Source organism: Ranitomeya imitator, chromosome 3 (assembly GCF_032444005.1).
Source record: "Ranitomeya imitator isolate aRanImi1 chromosome 3, aRanImi1.pri, whole genome shotgun sequence".
Lineage (NCBI taxonomy): Eukaryota > Metazoa > Chordata > Amphibia > Anura > Dendrobatidae > Ranitomeya > Ranitomeya imitator.
The window spans coordinates 685,545,157-685,564,229 of record NC_091284.1 but is presented as its reverse complement, the minus strand read 5'-3'; the positions used below and the strand labels follow the sequence as shown (position 1 = coordinate 685,564,229).

Sequence of the window (19,073 nt, the reverse complement as noted above, 5' to 3'; positions counted from 1 at the left end):
GGCGATAAAAACTAAAACTCCGAGCACTAAAAAATACTTAGAGGACCCCCGAGCGTGCTGGAGAAATCTCGAGTAACGAGTATATTCGCTCACCACTAGTATTGAGGTGTACGGCAAATGATCCTTATCCATCTTGGGACCAGCAACAAGATGCTGTTCTTCTGTTTCTCTCTAGGATTTTAAAAGCTTAAAAAAATGCATGTACAAAATGTTTTAATATTAAAAGCGCTATTAGAAATGTTTTTTTTTTCCCCCTGGAAAAAATAAACCAAACAACAAAACAAAAAAAATTTACATAAAAACAACACTTGAAATTCGTGTAGATTTTTTCGAGTGTAAAAAATGATTAGAGTGTGTAGTACGGCTTAATTTCTATAAGCTTTCCAGTTTAGGGATCCTTTATTGTGACCGTATTGCCATTACACATCTCCAGCTGGACTATTAATCGTATGTTATTTTTTTAATATAACGTTGCATCCTCCAGCTTCTTGATGATGAAAACGGATCCTGCTTCTTTAAATAATTCATGTTAATCTAGCTGCTGGATGGAAATGATGGGCCGTGAATACAGTGACATCAGCAGCGCAGCAATATCAGCCACCTGCTTCCAGCAGAAAGACTCCGAGAGAGGGTGGAGGGAGAGCCCAAGATACTCCCCCTCTTTAACTCCTCACTACTCCTGAGCACCAAGGCAGGACATCCAGGTGAGTGACCCACCCCACACCTCTCTGATCTCCTCACTCCTCTTCCCTCTCATTCTAGACTTTGCAGTAAGCTCTGGCCCCATTTCCTGCTTCTGCTGAGCAGCTGGTGAAGGCCTCAGTTTACAGCCTGGAGCCAGATCTCACATCTTACCTATGTGATGCAGCAATATTGGCCGCTTATCTGGCCCAGGAGGGTCTCACTGTGCCAGTGTAGATTGGGCGGTGTGGGTCAGAGTTACCTTACCAGAAAACCACCTGGTCTCCCATACGATAGAAGTTCAAGAAACGTCCCCCCACCGTCAGTTCTCCCGTTGAGTTAACCGTTAAGGTGCTGGGATATTAGTAAATTGGAGGCTGATATGGGAAATCATATAACAGCGGGACACTCCAAAAAATGGCGAAAAAATGAACACTTATGACATCCATCTTTATCAATAGGCACACCACCACTGTAAGGGTAAGTCTTCATAGGTCGGGGATCATTTCAGAAGCATGTGGACGGGATTCATCAAAATCTCATTCATTTGCTTGCTACTGGATTCTTCTATGGATTTTTTTTTTTCTAAAGAAATGTTTGCACCATTTCTGTGAATTTACCATAAGAGAGTGTTTGGTGGCGTATAGTATTTATTACAGGGTTCTGGACGTCCTAAAACTGTGGGAAGGTGGAGTTCGGATACCTGATCAGGTGGCGGCCACAGATGGGGTGAGTGACAGTCCTACATGTAGGACTAGCCAAACAGCACAGGGTTTCTTTTAATTTCTTATTTCTCTACAGGAAACCACAATTTAACAATCTGTATCATTGTGCTGTGGAATAAAGATGTGAGATCGTCAGCTTCCTGCGTTAATCAAGGATTGTAAAGGGTGCAGGAGCCCCAGGGCTGTAGGATGGGCCGAGCCCACTATCCAGAGAGCTGTCTGTGTGCGGCTTATGATGTCGGTTTAAAAATAAAATAACACAACACTGGCAGCTTGTGAATGAAAACAGGTTCAGCCAATTCTAGTTTTTGCCTGAGCTTGTGCGCTTGGTAAGGGGGGAGCGAGGGGACTAGGAAGGAGCACAGACTGATTCGAATCGTGACCAAAAATAAGGGCCGGATGGGAGGGATCAGTGTGTCTGCATGTTAGATGGTATGTCAGTGTACACAAGACATATATCTGTATGATTATATATATGTATAATGTCTGTGTGTGACTGTACTCCACCAAGCCTATATATATGTATAATGTTTGTATGTGACTGTACTCCACCGAGCCTATATATATATGTATAATGTCTGTGTGTGACTATACTCCACCGAGCCTATATATATATGTATAATGCCTGTGTGTGACTGTACTCCACCGAGCCTATGTATATGCATAATGTCTGTGTGTGACTATACTCCACCGAGCCTATATATATGTATAATGCTTGTGTGTGATTATACGCCACCAAGATTATATATATGTATAATGTCTGTGTGATTATACGCCACCAAGGTTATATATATGTATAATATCTGTGTGTGACTGGACTCCACCGAGCCTATATATATGTATATGAATATCCGTGACAGAAGGACAGACAGAAAGACGGAAGTGACCCTTAGACAATTATATAGTAGACTAGATGGTGGCCCGATTCTAACGCCTCGAGTATTCTAGAATATGTATATGTATATAGCAGCCACATAGTATATAGCACAGGCCACGTAGTATATAGGAGTACTACGTGGCCTGTGGTATATACCATGTGGCTGCTATATACATACATACATATTGTAGAATACCCAATGCGTTAATATAGGCCACGCAGTAAATAGCACAGCCCACGTAGTATATAACACAGCCCACACAGTATATAGCAGCCACGCAGTATATAACACAGCCCACGTAGTATGTAACACTGGCCACGTAATATATACCACAGCCCACATAATATATAGCACAGCCCACATAGTATATAACAGTGACCACGTAGTATATAGCACGCAGTATAGAACACAGCCTCGTAGTATATAACGCAGCCCACGCAGTATATAACACTGGCCACGTAATATATAGCACAGCCCACGCAGTATAAAACACAGCCGACATAGTATCTAACACTGGCCAGGTAGTATATAGCAGCCACGCTGTATCTAACACAGCCCATATAGTATGGGACTGTGGCCATCGCTGATTGGTCGCAGCAGCCATGACAGGCAGCTGGCGAGACCAATCAGCGACTTGGATTTCCATGACAGACAGAGGTCGCGGCCAATGAATATCCATGACAGACAGAAAGACAGAAGGACAGACGGAAGTGACCCTTAGACAATTACTGTATATAGTAGATAATGCCTGTGTGTGACTGTACTCCACCGAGCCTATATATATGTATGTCTGTGTGTGACTATACTCCACCGAGCCTATATATATGTATAATGCCTGTGTGTGACTGTACTCCACCGAGCCTATATATATGTATGTCTGTGTGTGACTATACTCCACCGAGCCTATATATATGTATAATGTCTGTGTGTGACTATACTCCACCGAGCCTATATATATGTATAATGCCTGTGTGTGACTGTACTCCACCGAGCCTATATATATGTATAATGCCTGTGTGTGACTGTACTCCACCGAGGCTATATATATGTATAATGTCTGTGTGTGACTGTACTCCACCGAGGCTATATATATGTATAATGTTTGTGTGTGACTGTACTCCACCGAGCCTATATATATGTATGTCTGTGTGTGACTATACTCCACCGAGCCTATATATATGTATAATGCCTGTGTGTGACTGTACTCCACCGAGCCTATATATATGTATGTCTGTGTGTGACTATACTCCACCGAGCCTATATATATGTATAATGCCTGTGTGTGACTATACTCCACCGAGGCTATATATATGTATAATGCCTGTGTGTGACTGTACTCCACCGAGGCTATATATATGTATAATGTCTGTGTGTGACTGTACTCCACCGAGCCTATATATATATATGTATAATGCCTGTGTGTGAATGTACTCCACCAAGCCTATATATATGTATAATGTCTGCATGTGACTGTACTCCACCGAGCCTATATATATATATGTATAATGCCTGTGTGTGAATGTACTCCACCAAGCCTATATATATGTATGTCTGTGTGTGACTATACTCCACCGAGCCTATATATATGTATAATGCCTGTGTGTGACTGTACTCCACCGAGCCTATATATATGTATAATGCCTGTGTGTGACTGTACTCCACCGAGCCTATATATACAGTGGGGCAAAAAAGTATTTAGTCAGTCAGCAATAGTGCAAGTTCCACCACTTAAAAAGATGAGAGGCATCTGTAATTTACATCATAGGTAGACCTCAACTATGGGAGACAAACTGAGAAAAAAAAATCCAGAAAATCACATTGTCTGTTTTTTTATCATTTTTTTTTGCATATTATGGTGGAAAATAAGTATTTGGTCAGAAACAAACAATCAAGATTTCTGGCTCTCACAGACCTGTAACTTCTTCTTTAAGAGTCTCCTCTTTCCTCCACTCATTACCTGTAGTAATGGCACCTGTTTAAACTTGTTATCAGTATAAAAAGACACCTGTGCACACCCTCAAACAGTCTGACTCCAAACTCCACTATGGTGAAGACCAAAGAGCTGTCAAAGGACACCAGAAACAAAATTGTAGCCCTGCACCAGGCTGGGAAGACTGAATCTGCAATAGCCAACCAGCTTGGAGTGAAGAAATCAACAGTGGGAGCAATAATTAGAAAATGGAAGACATACAAGACCACTGATAATCTCCCTCGATCTGGGGCTCCACGCAAAATCCAACCCCGTGGGGTCAGAATGATCACAAGAACGGTGAGCAAAAATCCCAGAACCACGCGGGGGGACCTAGTGAATGAACTGCAGAGAGCTGGGACTAATGTAACAAGGCCTACCATAAGTAACACACTACGCCACCATGGACTCAGATCCTGCAGTGCCAGACTTGTCCCACTGCTTAAGCCAGTACATGTCCGGGCCCGTCTGAAGTTTGCTAGAGAGCATTTGGATGATCCAGAGGAGTTTTGGGAGAATGTCCTATGGTCTGATGAAACCAAACTGGAACTGTTTCGTAGAAACACAACTTGTCGTGTTTGGAGGAAAAAGAATACTGAGTTGCATCCATCAAACACCATACCTACTGTAAAGCATGGTGGTGGAAACATCATGCTTTGGGGCTGTTTCTCTGCAAAGGGGCCAGGACGACTGATCCGGGTACATGAAAGAATGAATGGGGCCATGTATCGTGAGATTTTGAGTGCAAACCTCCTTCCATCAGCAAGGGCATTGAAGATGAAACGTGGCTGGGTCTTTCAACATGACAATGATCCAAAGCACACCGCCAGGGCAACGAAGGAGTGGCTTCGTAAGAAGCATTTCAAGGTCCTGGAGTGGCCTAGCCAGTCTCCAGATCTCAACCCTATAGAAAACCTTTGGAGGGAGTTGAAAGTCCGTGTTGCCAAGCGAAAAGCCAAAAACCTCACTGCTCTAGAGGAGATCTGCATGGAGGAATGGGCCAACATACCAACAACAGTGTGTGGCAACCTTGTGAAGACTTACAGAAAATGTTTGACCTCTGTCATTGCCAACAAAGGATATATTACAAAGTATTGAGATGAAATTTTGTTTCTGACCAAATACTTATTTTCCACCATAATATGCAAATAAAATGTTAAAAAAACAGACAATGTGATTTTCTGGATTTTTTTTTCTCAGTTTGTCTCCCATAGTTGAGGTCTACCTATGATGTAAATTACAGACGCCTCTCATCTTTTTAAGTGGTGGAACTTGCACTATTGCTGACTGACTAAATACTTTTTTGCCCCACTGTATGTATAATGCCTGTGTGTGACTGTACTCCACCGAGCCTATATATATGTATGTCTGTGTGTGACTATACTCCACCGAGCCTATATATATGTATAATGTCTGTGTGTGACCATACTCCACCGAGCCTATATATATGTATAATGCCTGTGTGTGACTGTATTCCACCGAGGCTATATATATGTATAATGTCTGCATGTGACTGTACTCCACCGAGGCTATATATATGTATAATGTCTGTGTGTGACTATACTCCACCGAGCCTATATATATATGTATAATGCCTGTGTGACTGTACTCCACCAAGCCTATATATATGTATGTCTGTGTGTGACTATACTCCACCAAGCCCATATATATGTATAATGTCTGTATGTGACTATACTCCACCGAGCCTATATATATGTATAATGTCTGTGTGGGACTGCACTCCACCGAGGCTATATATATGTATGTCTGTGTGTGACTATACTCCACCGAGCCTATTTATATTTATAATACCTGTGTGTGACTATACTCCACCGAGCCTATATATATGTACAGTATAATGTCTGTGTGTGATTATACGCCACCAACGTTATATATATGTATAATGTCTGTGTGTGACTGCACTCCACCGAGGCTATATATATGTATGTCTGTGTGTGATTATACTCCACCGAGCCTATATATATGTATAATGTCTGTGTGTAACTATACTCCACCCAGGTTATATATACTGTATAATGTCTATGTGTGATTATATTCCACCGAGGTTATATATACCGTATATACTCGAGTATAAGCTGACCCGAGTATAAGCCGACCCCCCTAATTTTGCCACAAAAAACTGGGAAAACTTAATGACTCGAGTATAAGCCTAGGGTGGAAAATGCAGCAGCTACTGGTAAATTTCAAAAATAAAAATAGATACTAATAAAAGTAAAATTAATTGAGACATCAGTAGTTTAAGTGTTTTTGAATATCCATATTGAATCAGGAGCCCCATATAATGCTCCATACAGTTTATGATGGGCCCCATAAGATGCTCCATATTAAAATATGCCCTATATAATGCTGCACAAATGTTGATTATGGCCCCATAAGATGCCCCATACAGATATTTTCCCCCATATCATGCTGCACATGGCCCCATAAGATGCTCCATACAGATATTTGCCCGATGTAATGCTGCACATGGCCCCATAAGATGCTCCATATAGATAACTGCCCCATATAATGCTGCACATGGCCACATAAGATGCCCCATACAGATATTTGCCCCATATAATGCTCCACAAATATGGATTATGGCCCCATAAGATACTCCATACAGATAATTGCCCCATATAATGCTGCACATGGCCCCATAAAATGCTCCATACAGATTTTTGCCCGATCTAATGCTGCACATGGCCCCATAAGATGCTCCATACAGATAACTGCCCCATATAATGCTGCACATGGCCACATACAGATGCCCCACTGTTGTGAATTCTACTCTTGGGCTCCCTCCGGTGGGTGTTGATGGTAATGCAGTTATTCCTGAGCAGCAGTCTTGGACAGGTGTTTCGGCTAATTGCAATTCTGACTGGGGTATTTAGCTGTGCAGGACTCATTAATCCTTGCCAGTAGTCAATGTTCCTTTGGAAGTGTTGGTCCTCTGCCTGGCCTCTCCTGCTTGCTGCCATTTCAGCAAAGATAAGTGTTTGCTTCATTTTTTTAGACACACGGCTGTGTGTTTATTTTCTGTGCTGATCTTGTTTCTATTTTGTTCCTGCTAGACTGTGCCTGATGTTTTTCTCAGTCTAGTTGGATTCGCTGGAGTCGCAGATATACTCTCCACATCCTTAGTTAGGTGGTGGAGTTTTTGTATTTTTCTGCTGTGGATATTTTGTAGTGTTTTATGCTGACCGCATAGTATCCTGTACTATTCTTTCCTATCTAGGTAGAAGTGGCCTCCTTTGCTTATCCCTGTTTTCTGTCTGCGTGTGTCTTTTCCTCTCCTACTCACAGTCATTATTTGTGGGGGGCTACCTATCCTTTGGGGATCTGCCCTGAGGCAAGAGAGTTTTCCTATTTCCATCTTTAGGGATATTTAGTCCTTAGGCTGTGTCGAGGTGTCTAGGTCTGGTTAGGCACACCCCACGGCTACTTCTAGTTGCAGTGATAGGATCAGAGTTTGCGGTCAGTAAAGTTACCACTGCTCCAGCGAAGGTCATTTCATGCTGCTCCAAGGCCACCTGATCATAACAGTACTACTGGCCAACAATGAGTTAATTGCATCTCAGAAGAAGGGAGGAAAGTTCTTGAGACATTTTTTTTTTCTCCAGTCTGTTTTGTCTTCTCCTTCCTCTTTATCTCTGGGTGGCTGAAGAGCCTTGTGCTAGCATTAATGTTCAGGAATTAGCTTCTCGTATATACCAGCTGGCTGCTAGAGTACAGGATATTTCTGATTACATTGTTCAGACTCCTGTTTTAGAACCGAAGATACCTATTCCTGATTTGCTTTTTGGTGACAGGTCCAAATTTTTGAGTTTTAAAAACAACTGTAAACTGTTTTTTGCATTGAAACCTCGATCCTCCGGTGATTCCATTCAACAAGTTAAGATCATCATTTCCCTGCTGCGTGGTGATCCACACGATTGGGCATTTTCCCTGGAATCTGGGGATCCTGCTTTGCTTAATGTAGACTCCTTCTTTCAGGCGTTAGGATTACTGTATGATGAACCTAATTCGGTGGATCAAGCTGAGAAGACCTTGTTGGCCCTGTATCAGGGTCAAGAGGCGGCAGAATTATATTGTCAGAAATTCAGAAAATGGTCTGTATTGACTAAATGGAATAATGATGCTTTGGCGGCAATTTTCAGAAAGGGTCTTTCTGAATCCGTTAAAGATGTTATGGTGGGGTTTCCCACACCCTCCAATCTGAGTGTCTGAGTGATTCTATGTCTCTGGCCATTCAGATTGATCGGCGCTTGCGGGAGCGCAGAACTGTGCGCGCTATGGTGTTATCCTCAGAGCAAATTCCTGAGCCTATGCAGTGTGATAGGATTCTGTCTAAAACAGAACGACAAGGTTTCAGACGTCTCAATAGGTTGTGTTATTATTGTGGCGACGCTTCCCATGTCATTTCTGTCTGCCCTAAGCGGACCAAGAGGATCGCCAGTTCATTTACCATCAGTACTATACAACCTAAATTTCTGTCATCTGTGTCCTTGATCTGTTCATTGTCATCATTTTCTGTCATGGCGTTTGTGGATTCAGGCGCTGCCTTGAACTTAATGGACTTTGACTTTGCCAGGCGTTGTGGTTTCCCCTTGCAGCCTTTGCAGAACCCTATTCCTTTAAGGGGCATTGATGCTACACCCTTGGCTAAAAATAAGCCCCAGTTTTGGACACAGGTGACCATGCGCATGGCGCCAGCCCATCAGGAAGATTGTCGATTTCTGGTGTTGCATAATTTGCATGATGCTATCGTGCTGGGTTTTCCATGGTTGCAGGTACATAATCCTGTTTTGGATTGGAAGTCCATGTCTGTGACTAGTTGGGGTTGTCAGGGGGTTCATAATGATGTTCCTCTGATGTCTATCGCCACTTCTACCTCTTCTGAAATTCCGGGGTTTTTGTCTGATTTTCAGGATGTATTCGATGAGCCCAAATCCAATTTCCTTCCACCACACAGGGACTGCGATTGTGCTATTGACTTGATTCCAGGCTGTAAGTTTCCTAAGGGCCGACTTTTCAACCTGTCTGTACCTAAACATACCGCCATGCGGAGCTACATTAAGGAGTCTTTGGAGAAAGGGCATATTCGGCCATCTTCTTCACCGTTGGGAGCGGGGTTCTTTTTTGTTGCTAAACAAGATGGTTCCTTAAGACCCTGTATTGATTATCGCCTCTTGAATAAGATCACGGTCAAGTTTCAATATCCTTTACCTTTGCTTTCCGATTTGTTTGCTAGGATTAAGGGAGCTAGTTGGTTTACTAAGATTGACCTTCGGGGGGCTTATAATCTTGTTCGTATTAAGCAGGGTGATGGATGGAAAACTGCGTTTAACACGCCGAGGGCCATTTTGAATACCTTGTGATGCCATTCGGACTCTCTGCTCCATCTGTTTTTCAGTCTTTCATGCATGATATATTCCGGGATTATCTTGATAAATTCCTGATTGTATATTTGGACGATATTTTGATTTTTTCCGATGATTGGGAGTCTCATGTGCAGCAGGTCAGGATGGTATTTCAGATTCTTTGTGACAATGCCTTGTTTGTGAAAGGGTCTAAGTGTCTTTTTGGGGTGCAGAAGGTTTCCTTTTTGGGCTTTATTTTTTCTCCCTCGTCTATAGAGATGGATCCGGTTAAGGATCAGGCCATTCATGATTGGATTCAGCCCACATCCGTGAAGAGCCTTCAGAAATTTTTGGGTTTTGCTAATTTTTATCGCCGTTTCATTGCTAATTTTTCCAGCATGGTTAAACCCTTGACTGATTTGACGAAGAAGGGCACTGATGTGGCGAATTGGTCCCCTGCGGCTGTCTCTGCCTTTCAGGAACTTAAACATCGCTTTACTTCTGCTCCTGTGTTGCGTCAACCGGATGTTTCTCTTCCATTTCAGGTTGAGGTTGACACTTCTGAGATTGGGGCAGGGGCTGTTTTGTCTCAGAGGGATCCTGTTGGTTCCTTACTGAAACCATGTGCCTTCTTTTCCTGTAAGTTTTCGCCTGCTGAACGCAATTATGATGTCGGCAATCGGGAGTTGTTGGCTATGAAGTGGGCGTTTGAGGAGTGGCGACATTGGCTTGAGGGAGCTAAGCACCGTATTGTGGTCTTGACCGATCATAAGAATCTGATTTACCTTGAGTCTGCCAAACGGTTGAATCCTAGACAGGCTCGATGGTCCTTGTTTTTTTCTCGTTTTGATTTCGTGGTCTCGTACCTTCCGGGTTCTAAGAATATTAAGGCTGATGCCCTCTCTAGGAGTTTTTTGCCTGATTCTCCTGAGGTCTTGGAACCAGTCGGTATTTTGAAGGAAGGGGTGGTCCTTTCTGCCGTTTCTCCTGATTTACGATGGGTTCTTGAGAAATTTCAGGCTGACAAACCTGATCGTTGTCCTGTGGGGAAGTTGTTTGTTCCTGACAGATGGACTAGTAGAGTGATTTCTGAGGTTCACTGTTCTGTGTTGGCTGGTCATCCTGGCATTTTTGGTACCAGAGACTTGGTTGGTAGGTCATTTTGGTGGCCTTCTTTATCACGTGATGTGCGGTCTTTTGTGCAGTCATGTGGGACTTGTGCGCAGGCCAAGCCTTGTTGCTCCCGTGCTAGTGGGTTGCTTTTGCCATTGCCGGTCCCTGAGAGGCCCTGGACGCATATTTCTATGGATTTTATTTCCGATCTTCCTGTTTCCCAGAGGATATCGGTTATCTGGGTTGTTTGTGACCGATTCTCTAAGATGGTTCATTTGGTGCCTTTGCCTAAATTGCCTTCTTCTTCTGATTTGGTTCAGTTGTTTTTTCAGCATGTGGTCCGTTTGCATGGTATTCCTGAGAATATTGTGTCCGACAGAGGTTCCCAGTTTGTTTCTAGGTTTTGGCGGGCCTTTTGTGCTAGGCTGGGCATTGAATTGTCTTTTTCTTCTGCATTTCATCCTCAGACAAATGGCCAGACCGAGCGTACTAATCAGACTTTGGAGACTTATTTGAGATGCTTTGTATCTGCTGATCAGGATGATTTGGTGGCTTTTTTGCCATTGGCCGAGTTTGCCCTTAATAATCGGGCTAGTTCGGCTACTTTTGTTTCGCCTTTTTTTGTAATTTTGGTTTTCATCCTCATTTTCTTCTGGGCAGGTTGAGCCTTCTGACTTTCCTGGTGTGGATTCTGTGGTTGACAGGTTGCAGCAGATTTGGGCTCAGGTGGTGGACAATTTGATGTTGTCTCAGGAGGAGGCTCAACGTTTTGCTAACCGACGTTGCTGTGTTGGTTCCCGGCTTCGGGTTGGGGATCTGGTTTGTTTATCTTTCCGTCATGTTCCTATGAAGGTTTCTTCTCCTAAGTTTAAGCCTCGGTTTATTGGTCCTTATAGGATTTCTGAGATTATTAATCCGGTGTCTTTTCGTCTGGCGCTTCCGGCCTCTTTTGCTATCCATAATGTCTTCCATAGACCTTTGTTGCGGAAATATGTGGAGCCCGTTGTTCCCTCTGTTGATCCTCCGGCCCCTGTGTTGGTCGATGGGGAGTTGGAATATGTGGTTGAGAAGATTTTGGATTCTCGTTTTTCGAGGTGGAAGCTTCAGTACCTTGTCAAATGGAAGGGTTATGGCCAGGAGGATAATTCTTGGGTTTCGGCCTCTGATGTCCATGCCGCTGATTTGGTTCGTGCCTTTCATCTTGCTCATCCTGACCGGCCTGGGGGCTCTGGTGAGGGTTCGGTGACTCCTCCTCAAGGGGGTGGTACTGTTGTGAATTCTGCTCTTGGGCTCCCTCCGGTGGTTGTTGATGGTAATGCAGTTATTCCTGAGCAGCAGTCTTGGACAGGTGTTTCGGCTAATTGCAATTCTGACTGGGGTATTTAGCTGTGCAGGACTCATTAGTCCTTGCCAGTAGTCAATGTTCCTTTGGAAGTGGTGGTCCTCTGCCTGGCCTCTCCTGCTTGCTGCCATTTCAGCAAAGATAAGTGTTTGCTTAATTTTTTTAGACACACGGCTGTGTGTTTATTTTCTGTGCTGATCTTGTTTCTATTTTGTTCCTGCTAGACTGTGCCTGATGTTTTCTCAGTCTAGTTGGATTCGCTGGAGTCGCAGATATACTCCCCACATCCTTAGTTAGGTGGTGGAGTTTTTGTATTTTTCTGCTGTGGATATTTTGTAGTGTTTTATGCTGACCGCATAGTATCCTGTACTATTCTTTCCTATCTAGGTAGAAGTGGCCTCCTTTGCTTATCCCTGTTTTCTGTCTGCGTGTGTCTTTTCCTCTCCTACTCACAGTCATTATTTGTGGGGGGCTACCTATCCTTTGGGGATCTACTCTGAGGCAAGAGAGTTTTCCTATTTCCATCTTTAGGGATATTTAGTCCTTAGGCTGTGTCGAGGTGTCTAGGTCTGGTTAGGCACACCCCACGGCTACTTCTAGTTGCGGTGATAGGATCAGGGTTTGCGGTCAGTAAAGTTACCACTGCTCCAGCGAAGGTCATTTCATGCTGCTCCAAGGCCACCTGATCATAACACCCCATACAGATATTTGCCCCCATATAATGCTGCACATGGCCACATAAGATGCCCATACAGATATTTGCCCCATATGCTGCTGCTGCGATTAAAACAATAAAAAAATTACATACTCACCTCTCAGGCCCCGGCACTTGCTATACTCACCTTTCCCGTTCCACCGCTGACCGCCGCTGTGTCTTCCCATCCTCTGTGTCTTCCTGCGCCGACGTTCAGGAAGAGGGCGGCGCACACTAATCGTGTCACCGCACCCTCTGACCTGAGCGTCACTGCGGAAGACACAGCGGCGCCGACGGTGGAATGAGGAGCAGGTGAGTATCGCGCACTGCCCCGTCATACTTACCTGCTCCTGGCGCCATCGCTGCACGTCTGTTCCCCGGCGCCGCATTTTCTTCCTGTAGTGAGCGGTCACCGTTACCGCTCATTACAGTAATGAATATGCGGCTCCACCTCTATGGGAGGTAAGCCGCATATTCATTACTGTAATGAGCGGTACCATGTGACCGTTCACTACAGGAAGAAGCTGCAGCGCTGGAAGAAGCAGGGACCGCGCCAGGAGTAGGTGAGTATAATTAGACAGCCCCCGCTCCCCCTTCCCTGCCGACCCCTGGGTATGACTTGAGTATAAGCCGAGAGGGGGACTTTCAGCCAAAAAAAGTGGGCTGAAAATCTCGGCTTATACTCGAGTATATACGGTATGTATAATGTCTGTGTGTGACTATACTCCACCCAGGTTATATATACTGTATAATGTCTATGTGTGACCAGGGGTGGATTAAGAGTAGCCAGGGCCCCGGGCTGTTGAGACACTGTGGGCCCCCCGGTCATGCGACGGGGTCATGCGACGGGGTCATCATATACCTTAACCAGATTATTCCAGAAACATTGTTGCTGTGTGAAACTATAACCTGTCAAACATCCATTGATCTAGTCAATTTACCCTTCAGTTAGGATGAACAAAAAAACAACAAAAAAAACCCACAATACTATCACCATAAGTGCCATTATACACAGGAGATCTATACTTAGTATGCAGTGTCTGTGTAGAGGTAATACAATGATCACCGGTGACATTATACACAGGACCTCTGTATATAGTATAGTGTATAGTGTCAGTGTATAGGTAACACTGACTCACCAGTGACGTCTCTAGGTGAAGTCCTTCATCTTTCATCCAGCACAGACCGTCATCACTTGTTAGGGCATGTTAGGTTAGGCTATGGGTTGAACTAGATGGACATATAGTCTTCCTTCAACCTTAATAACTATGTAACTATGTAACTTCATCCAGCCAGGACTTGTCTCTGCGGGAAATAACACAGTTATCTCAAGCTCCGCTTGCAGAACACATTACTTAATTTTTCTCAACTTCTACATTACACGACATGAAGAAAAAGAGGCAACATAGTGTCACTCTACACAGTAACAGGACCGCCCCCCGTTAAAACAGTGTCCTCAAAAAAAATAAATAAATACATCACTGCAGTAATAATATCCCTTAATTAGCCCCTATGGTAATAATAATATCCCCCATCCTAGCCCCGTATATCTCATTCCTTGCTCCAGCCATATGTTCTCCCATCTTGCCCTCAAAAGTATCCATCCTGCCCCATATGATCTCCCCATCCTGCCCCATCAGTCTCCATCGTATCCATCCTGCCCCATGATCCTGCACGATCTGTCTCCAATCCTGCTCCATGTCTATAATTCTGCCCCGTGTCTCCAATTATGCCCCGTATCTACATTCTGCCCATGTCTCCAATCCTGCCCCATCTGTCTCCAGTCTTGCCCCCAGTGTGTCCAGCATCTCTGCCCCTAGTGTCCAGCATCTCTGCCCCCAATGTCCAGCATCTCTGCCCCCAATGTGTCCAGCATCTCTGCCCCCCATGTGCCCAGCATCTCTGCCCCCAATGTGTCCAGCAACTCTGCCCCCAATGTGTCCAGCATCTCTGCCCCCAATGTGTCCAGCATCTCTGCCCCCAATGTGTCCAGCATATTGCCCCCAGTGTCTCCAGCATATTGCCCCCAGTGTCTCCAGCATATTGCCCCCAGTGTCTCCAGCATATTGCCCCCAGTGTCTCCAGCATATTGCTCCCAGTGTGTTCAGCATATTGCCCCCAGTGTGTTCAGCATATTGCCCCCAGTGTGTCCAGCATCCAGCCCCCAGTGTGTCCAGCATATTGCCCCCAGTGTCTCCAGCATTCTGCCTGTTATGAACTGAAGCACAACAAAATACAGCATAATCGAAATTATCTATTGCTGACCAAAAAGAAAGGACTAAATAAACAGACTAGTCGCTAGCAAAATATAACTGAAAATGGGTCACAAGGGCCCGAAAAAACGACCTTAAAGTCCATGTGATACAAAATATGAAAAATCTTTATTAATGATAAAACATCATAGTGGGACAATCATGGAACAGGTAAGACAAAGGTGCAACCCGGTGTACGGGGACGCTGCACCGACTAAGATGTTACACAGGCGTATGGAACCGGGACGGAGTCATAAAAATATCCAAACAGCTGACAATATTATAAATCTGAGCCTAATGTCATATGGCAATACATATAGGCGCCATCTATACACAGGGACACAGATCCGCAGTATAAATAGAGTATAGCTATCAGAGCCCTGTGTATAATAAACAAGTGGCGCTAGGACATAAGAGAAGACATAGGCACCAGATAATATGTTACCTCTAAGTAGAGCGCAGTGTACAGACTCCTCCCGGGGCCAAACGCCTACCCCAACGCGCGTTTCGGCCCCCTGAAGGAGTTTGGCCGAAACGTGCGTTGGGGTAGGCGTTTGGCCCCGGGAGGAGTCTGTACACTGCGCTCTACTTAGAGGTAACATATTATCTGGTGCCTATGTCTTCTCTTATGTCCTAGCGCCACTTGTTTATTATACACAGGGCTCTGATAGCTATACTCTATTTATACTGCAGATCTGTGTCCCTGTGTATAGATGGCGCCTATATGTATTGCCATATGACATTAGGCTCAGATTTATAATATTGTCAGCTGTCTGGATATTTTTATGACTCCGTCCCGGTTCCATATGCCTGTGTAACATCTTAGTCGGTGCAGCGTCCCCGTACACCGGGTTGCACCTTTGTCTTACCTGTTCCATGATTGTCCCACTATGATGTTTTATCATTAATAAAGATTTTTCATATTTTGTATCACATGGACTTTAAGGTCGTTTTTTCGGGCCCTTGTGACCCATTTTCTGTTACGAACTGGTAGTTTAGGAGCAACATGGGACGAGCTCTGAAGGAGGTGGTACCTGTACTCAACACAACACTAGAAGTAGCCGTGGGATGCTCCTGTCACTCCCTAGGCACCTCGTCACAGCCTGAGAACTAACTACTCCTAAAGATAGAAACAGGAAAACTATCTTGCCTCAGAGAAAATCCCCAAAGGATAGATAGCCCCCCCACAAGTAATGACTGTGATTGGAGAGGGAAAAGACATACACAGAATTAAACCAGGATGTAGCACAGGAGGCCAGTCTAGCTATATAGATAGGACAGGATAGAATACTGTGCGGTCAGTATTAAAAACTACAAAAATCCACACAGAGTTTACAAAAATCTCCACACCTGACTAAAGGTGTGGATGGTAAATCTGCTTCTCAGAGCTTCCAGCTTAACTGAATTAATCCATACTGAACAAGCTGGACAAAACATAGAAAGCACAGAACGAATAAGTCCACAAACTGTGGACAGAAAAGAGCAAGCAAGGACTTAACCTTGCTTGAACTGGTCAGCATAACAGGGAAATCCAAGAGAGATGTGAATCCAACCAGGAACCATTGACAAGTGGCACTGGCTGAAGGGAAGAGCCAGGTAAAAATAACCGAGCAGAAAGACAATCAGTGGAAGCAGCTGCAGACTGCTAAATCCAAGGAGCAGCCATACCACTTAAAACCACCGGAGGGAGCCCAAGAGCAGAACTCACAAAAGTGCCAATTACAACCACCGGAGGGAGCCCAAGAGCGGAATTCACAACATCTGCCCCAGTGTGTCCAGCATATTGCCCCCAGTGTGTCCAGCATCCTGCCCCCAGTGTGTCCAGGATATTGCCTCCCAGTGTGTTTAGCATATTGCCCCCAGTGTGTCCAGTATCCTTCCCCTAGTGTGTCCAGCATCCTGCCCCTAGTGTGTCCAGCATCCTGCCCCCAGTGTGTCCAGCATCCTGCCCCCAGTGTGTCCAGCATATTGCCCCCAGTGTCTCCAGCATATTGCCCCCAGTGTGTCCAGCATATTGCCCCCAGTGTGTCCAGCATATTGCCCCCAGTGTGTCCAGCATCCTGCCCCCAGTGTGTCCAGAATATTGCCCCCCAGTGTGTCCAGCATATTGCCCCCAGTGTGTCCAGCATATTGCCCCTAGTGTGTCCAGCATCCTGCCACCTGTGTGTCCAGCATCCTGCCCCCAGTGTGTCCAGCATATTGCCCCCAGTGTCTCCAGCATATTGCCCCCAGTGTGTCCAGCATATTGCCCCCGGTGTGTCCAGCATCCTGCCCCCAGTGTGTCCAGCATCTTGCCCCAGTGTGTCCAGCATCCTGCCCCCAGTGTGTCCAGCATATTGCCCCCAGTGTCTCCAGCATATTGCCCCCAGTGTGTCCAGCATCCTGCCCCCAGTGTGTTCAGCATATTGCCCCCAGTGTGTTCAGCATATTGCCCCTAGTGTGTCCAGCATCCTGCCCCCAGTGTGTCCAGCATATTGCCCCCAGTGTGTCCAGCATATTGCCCCCAGTGTGTTCAGCATATTGCCCCTAGTGTGTCCAGCATTCTGCCCCAGTGTGTCCAGCATATTGCCCCCAGTGTGTCCAGCATCCTGCCCTCAGTGTGTCCAGGATATTGCCCCCCTAGTGTGTTCAGCATCCTGCCCCTAGTGTGCCCAGCATCCTGCCCCTAGTGTGTCCAGCATCCTGCCCCCAGTGTGTCCAGCATCCTGCCCCCAGTGTGTCCAGCATCCTGCCCCCAGTGTGTCCAGCATCCTGCCCCCAATGTGTCCAGCATCCTGTCCCCAGTGTCCAGCATGTTGCCCTCAGTGTGTCCAGCATATTGCCCCCAGTGTGTCCAGTATCCTGCCCCCAGTGTGTCCAGCATATTGCCCCCAGTGTGTCCAGCATATTGCCCCCAGTGTGTCCACCATATTGCCCCCAGGGTGTCCAGCATCTCTGCCCCCAGTGTCCAGCATTCTGGCCCGGACCCCCGGATTGACAATAACATCAGACGCCGGCGACGTGCGCACTGCGGCTGACGTCATCTGCCAGTCTCCAATTGGCTGGCGGCTGTTAACTATAGCGTTAAACTGCCACAGCGCCGGTAGGGGCCCGGTGAGAAGATGAGACGGGGGCCGATGCGGGCCCCCTCTGCCCACCGGGCCCATACGCCAGTCAGGACAGTAATGCCCTGAGGGTGGCAGTCAATCTGAGCGGTAGCCCAGGGCCCCCCCACACCACTGGGCCCTGGGCTACCACCCAGATTGACCTCATTATAATCCGCCACTGTGTGTGACTGTACTTCACCGAGCCTATGTATATGCATAATGTCTGTGTGTGATTATACTCCACCAAGCCTATATATATGTATAATGTCTGTGTGTGACTGTACTCCACCAAGCCTATATATATGTATAATGTATGTGTGTGACAGTTGGAGCGCCCCCAGACACAGGGCCACTAGTCACTCGGTACCGGTCCTTTCGGCTCAGTTATGTGGTTGTCACGGTGGCTGGACCCGGTCGTGACCCTGCTAAGGGGCGTCCAATGAAAGTGGTAGTACAGTCTGCCAGGGGTTCGTGACGCCACCTGTGGTGTTCGGTCAGGGTGAACGACGCTGCTGTGGGGTCTGCTGGGGTGATGAAATGGCAGCTGGATGGTATACCTTCCCACAGGTGAAGTATGTCCCCAGGGCTTCCCAGTAAGGTGGATGGTGATGGTGTGAGGTGCAGGCAATAACGAGGACACAGGGTTGCAGTCTCTTTACCTTTTTACTGAAGGCTTCAATACACTCAGTCCAGAGCATGTTCAACCAGGCTATCAGAGACCGGCCGGTCCGATGGGCACATCCAGAGTTTCCCTCGCAGATGGAAATCGTTGCCTACCAATAGCGCCTGTGTGTTGTAGTCCTACCCTGCTGAGCATTCGGAATAGTCCTCACAACTGCTGTTCTCCTTTGTTCGTTCTCTACAGCTTTCTCTCTCTCTCTCTTTCTTTGGTTCCAGATGTTGCTAGTTTCTAACGTCCCCCAGATATGTTATGGCTAAGACGCCACCCGTTTGAAGGGAAGGCTTGGAG

General features: G+C 45.8%; 1 protein-coding gene across 1 annotated transcript in view; it reads left to right on the top strand.

Moving 5' to 3' along the window:
- Nucleotides 1-586: 586 nt before the first annotated feature.
- Nucleotides 587-19,073, top strand: part of BAZ2A (bromodomain adjacent to zinc finger domain 2A) — a 143,996-nt gene continuing 125,509 nt past the window's right edge. Inside the window, exons 1-2 of the mRNA XM_069758457.1 lie at nt 587-704; nt 1,341-1,410. The gene's annotated coding sequence lies outside the window, so the exon portion shown is untranslated. The remainder of the gene's footprint in view (nt 705-1,340; nt 1,411-19,073) is intronic.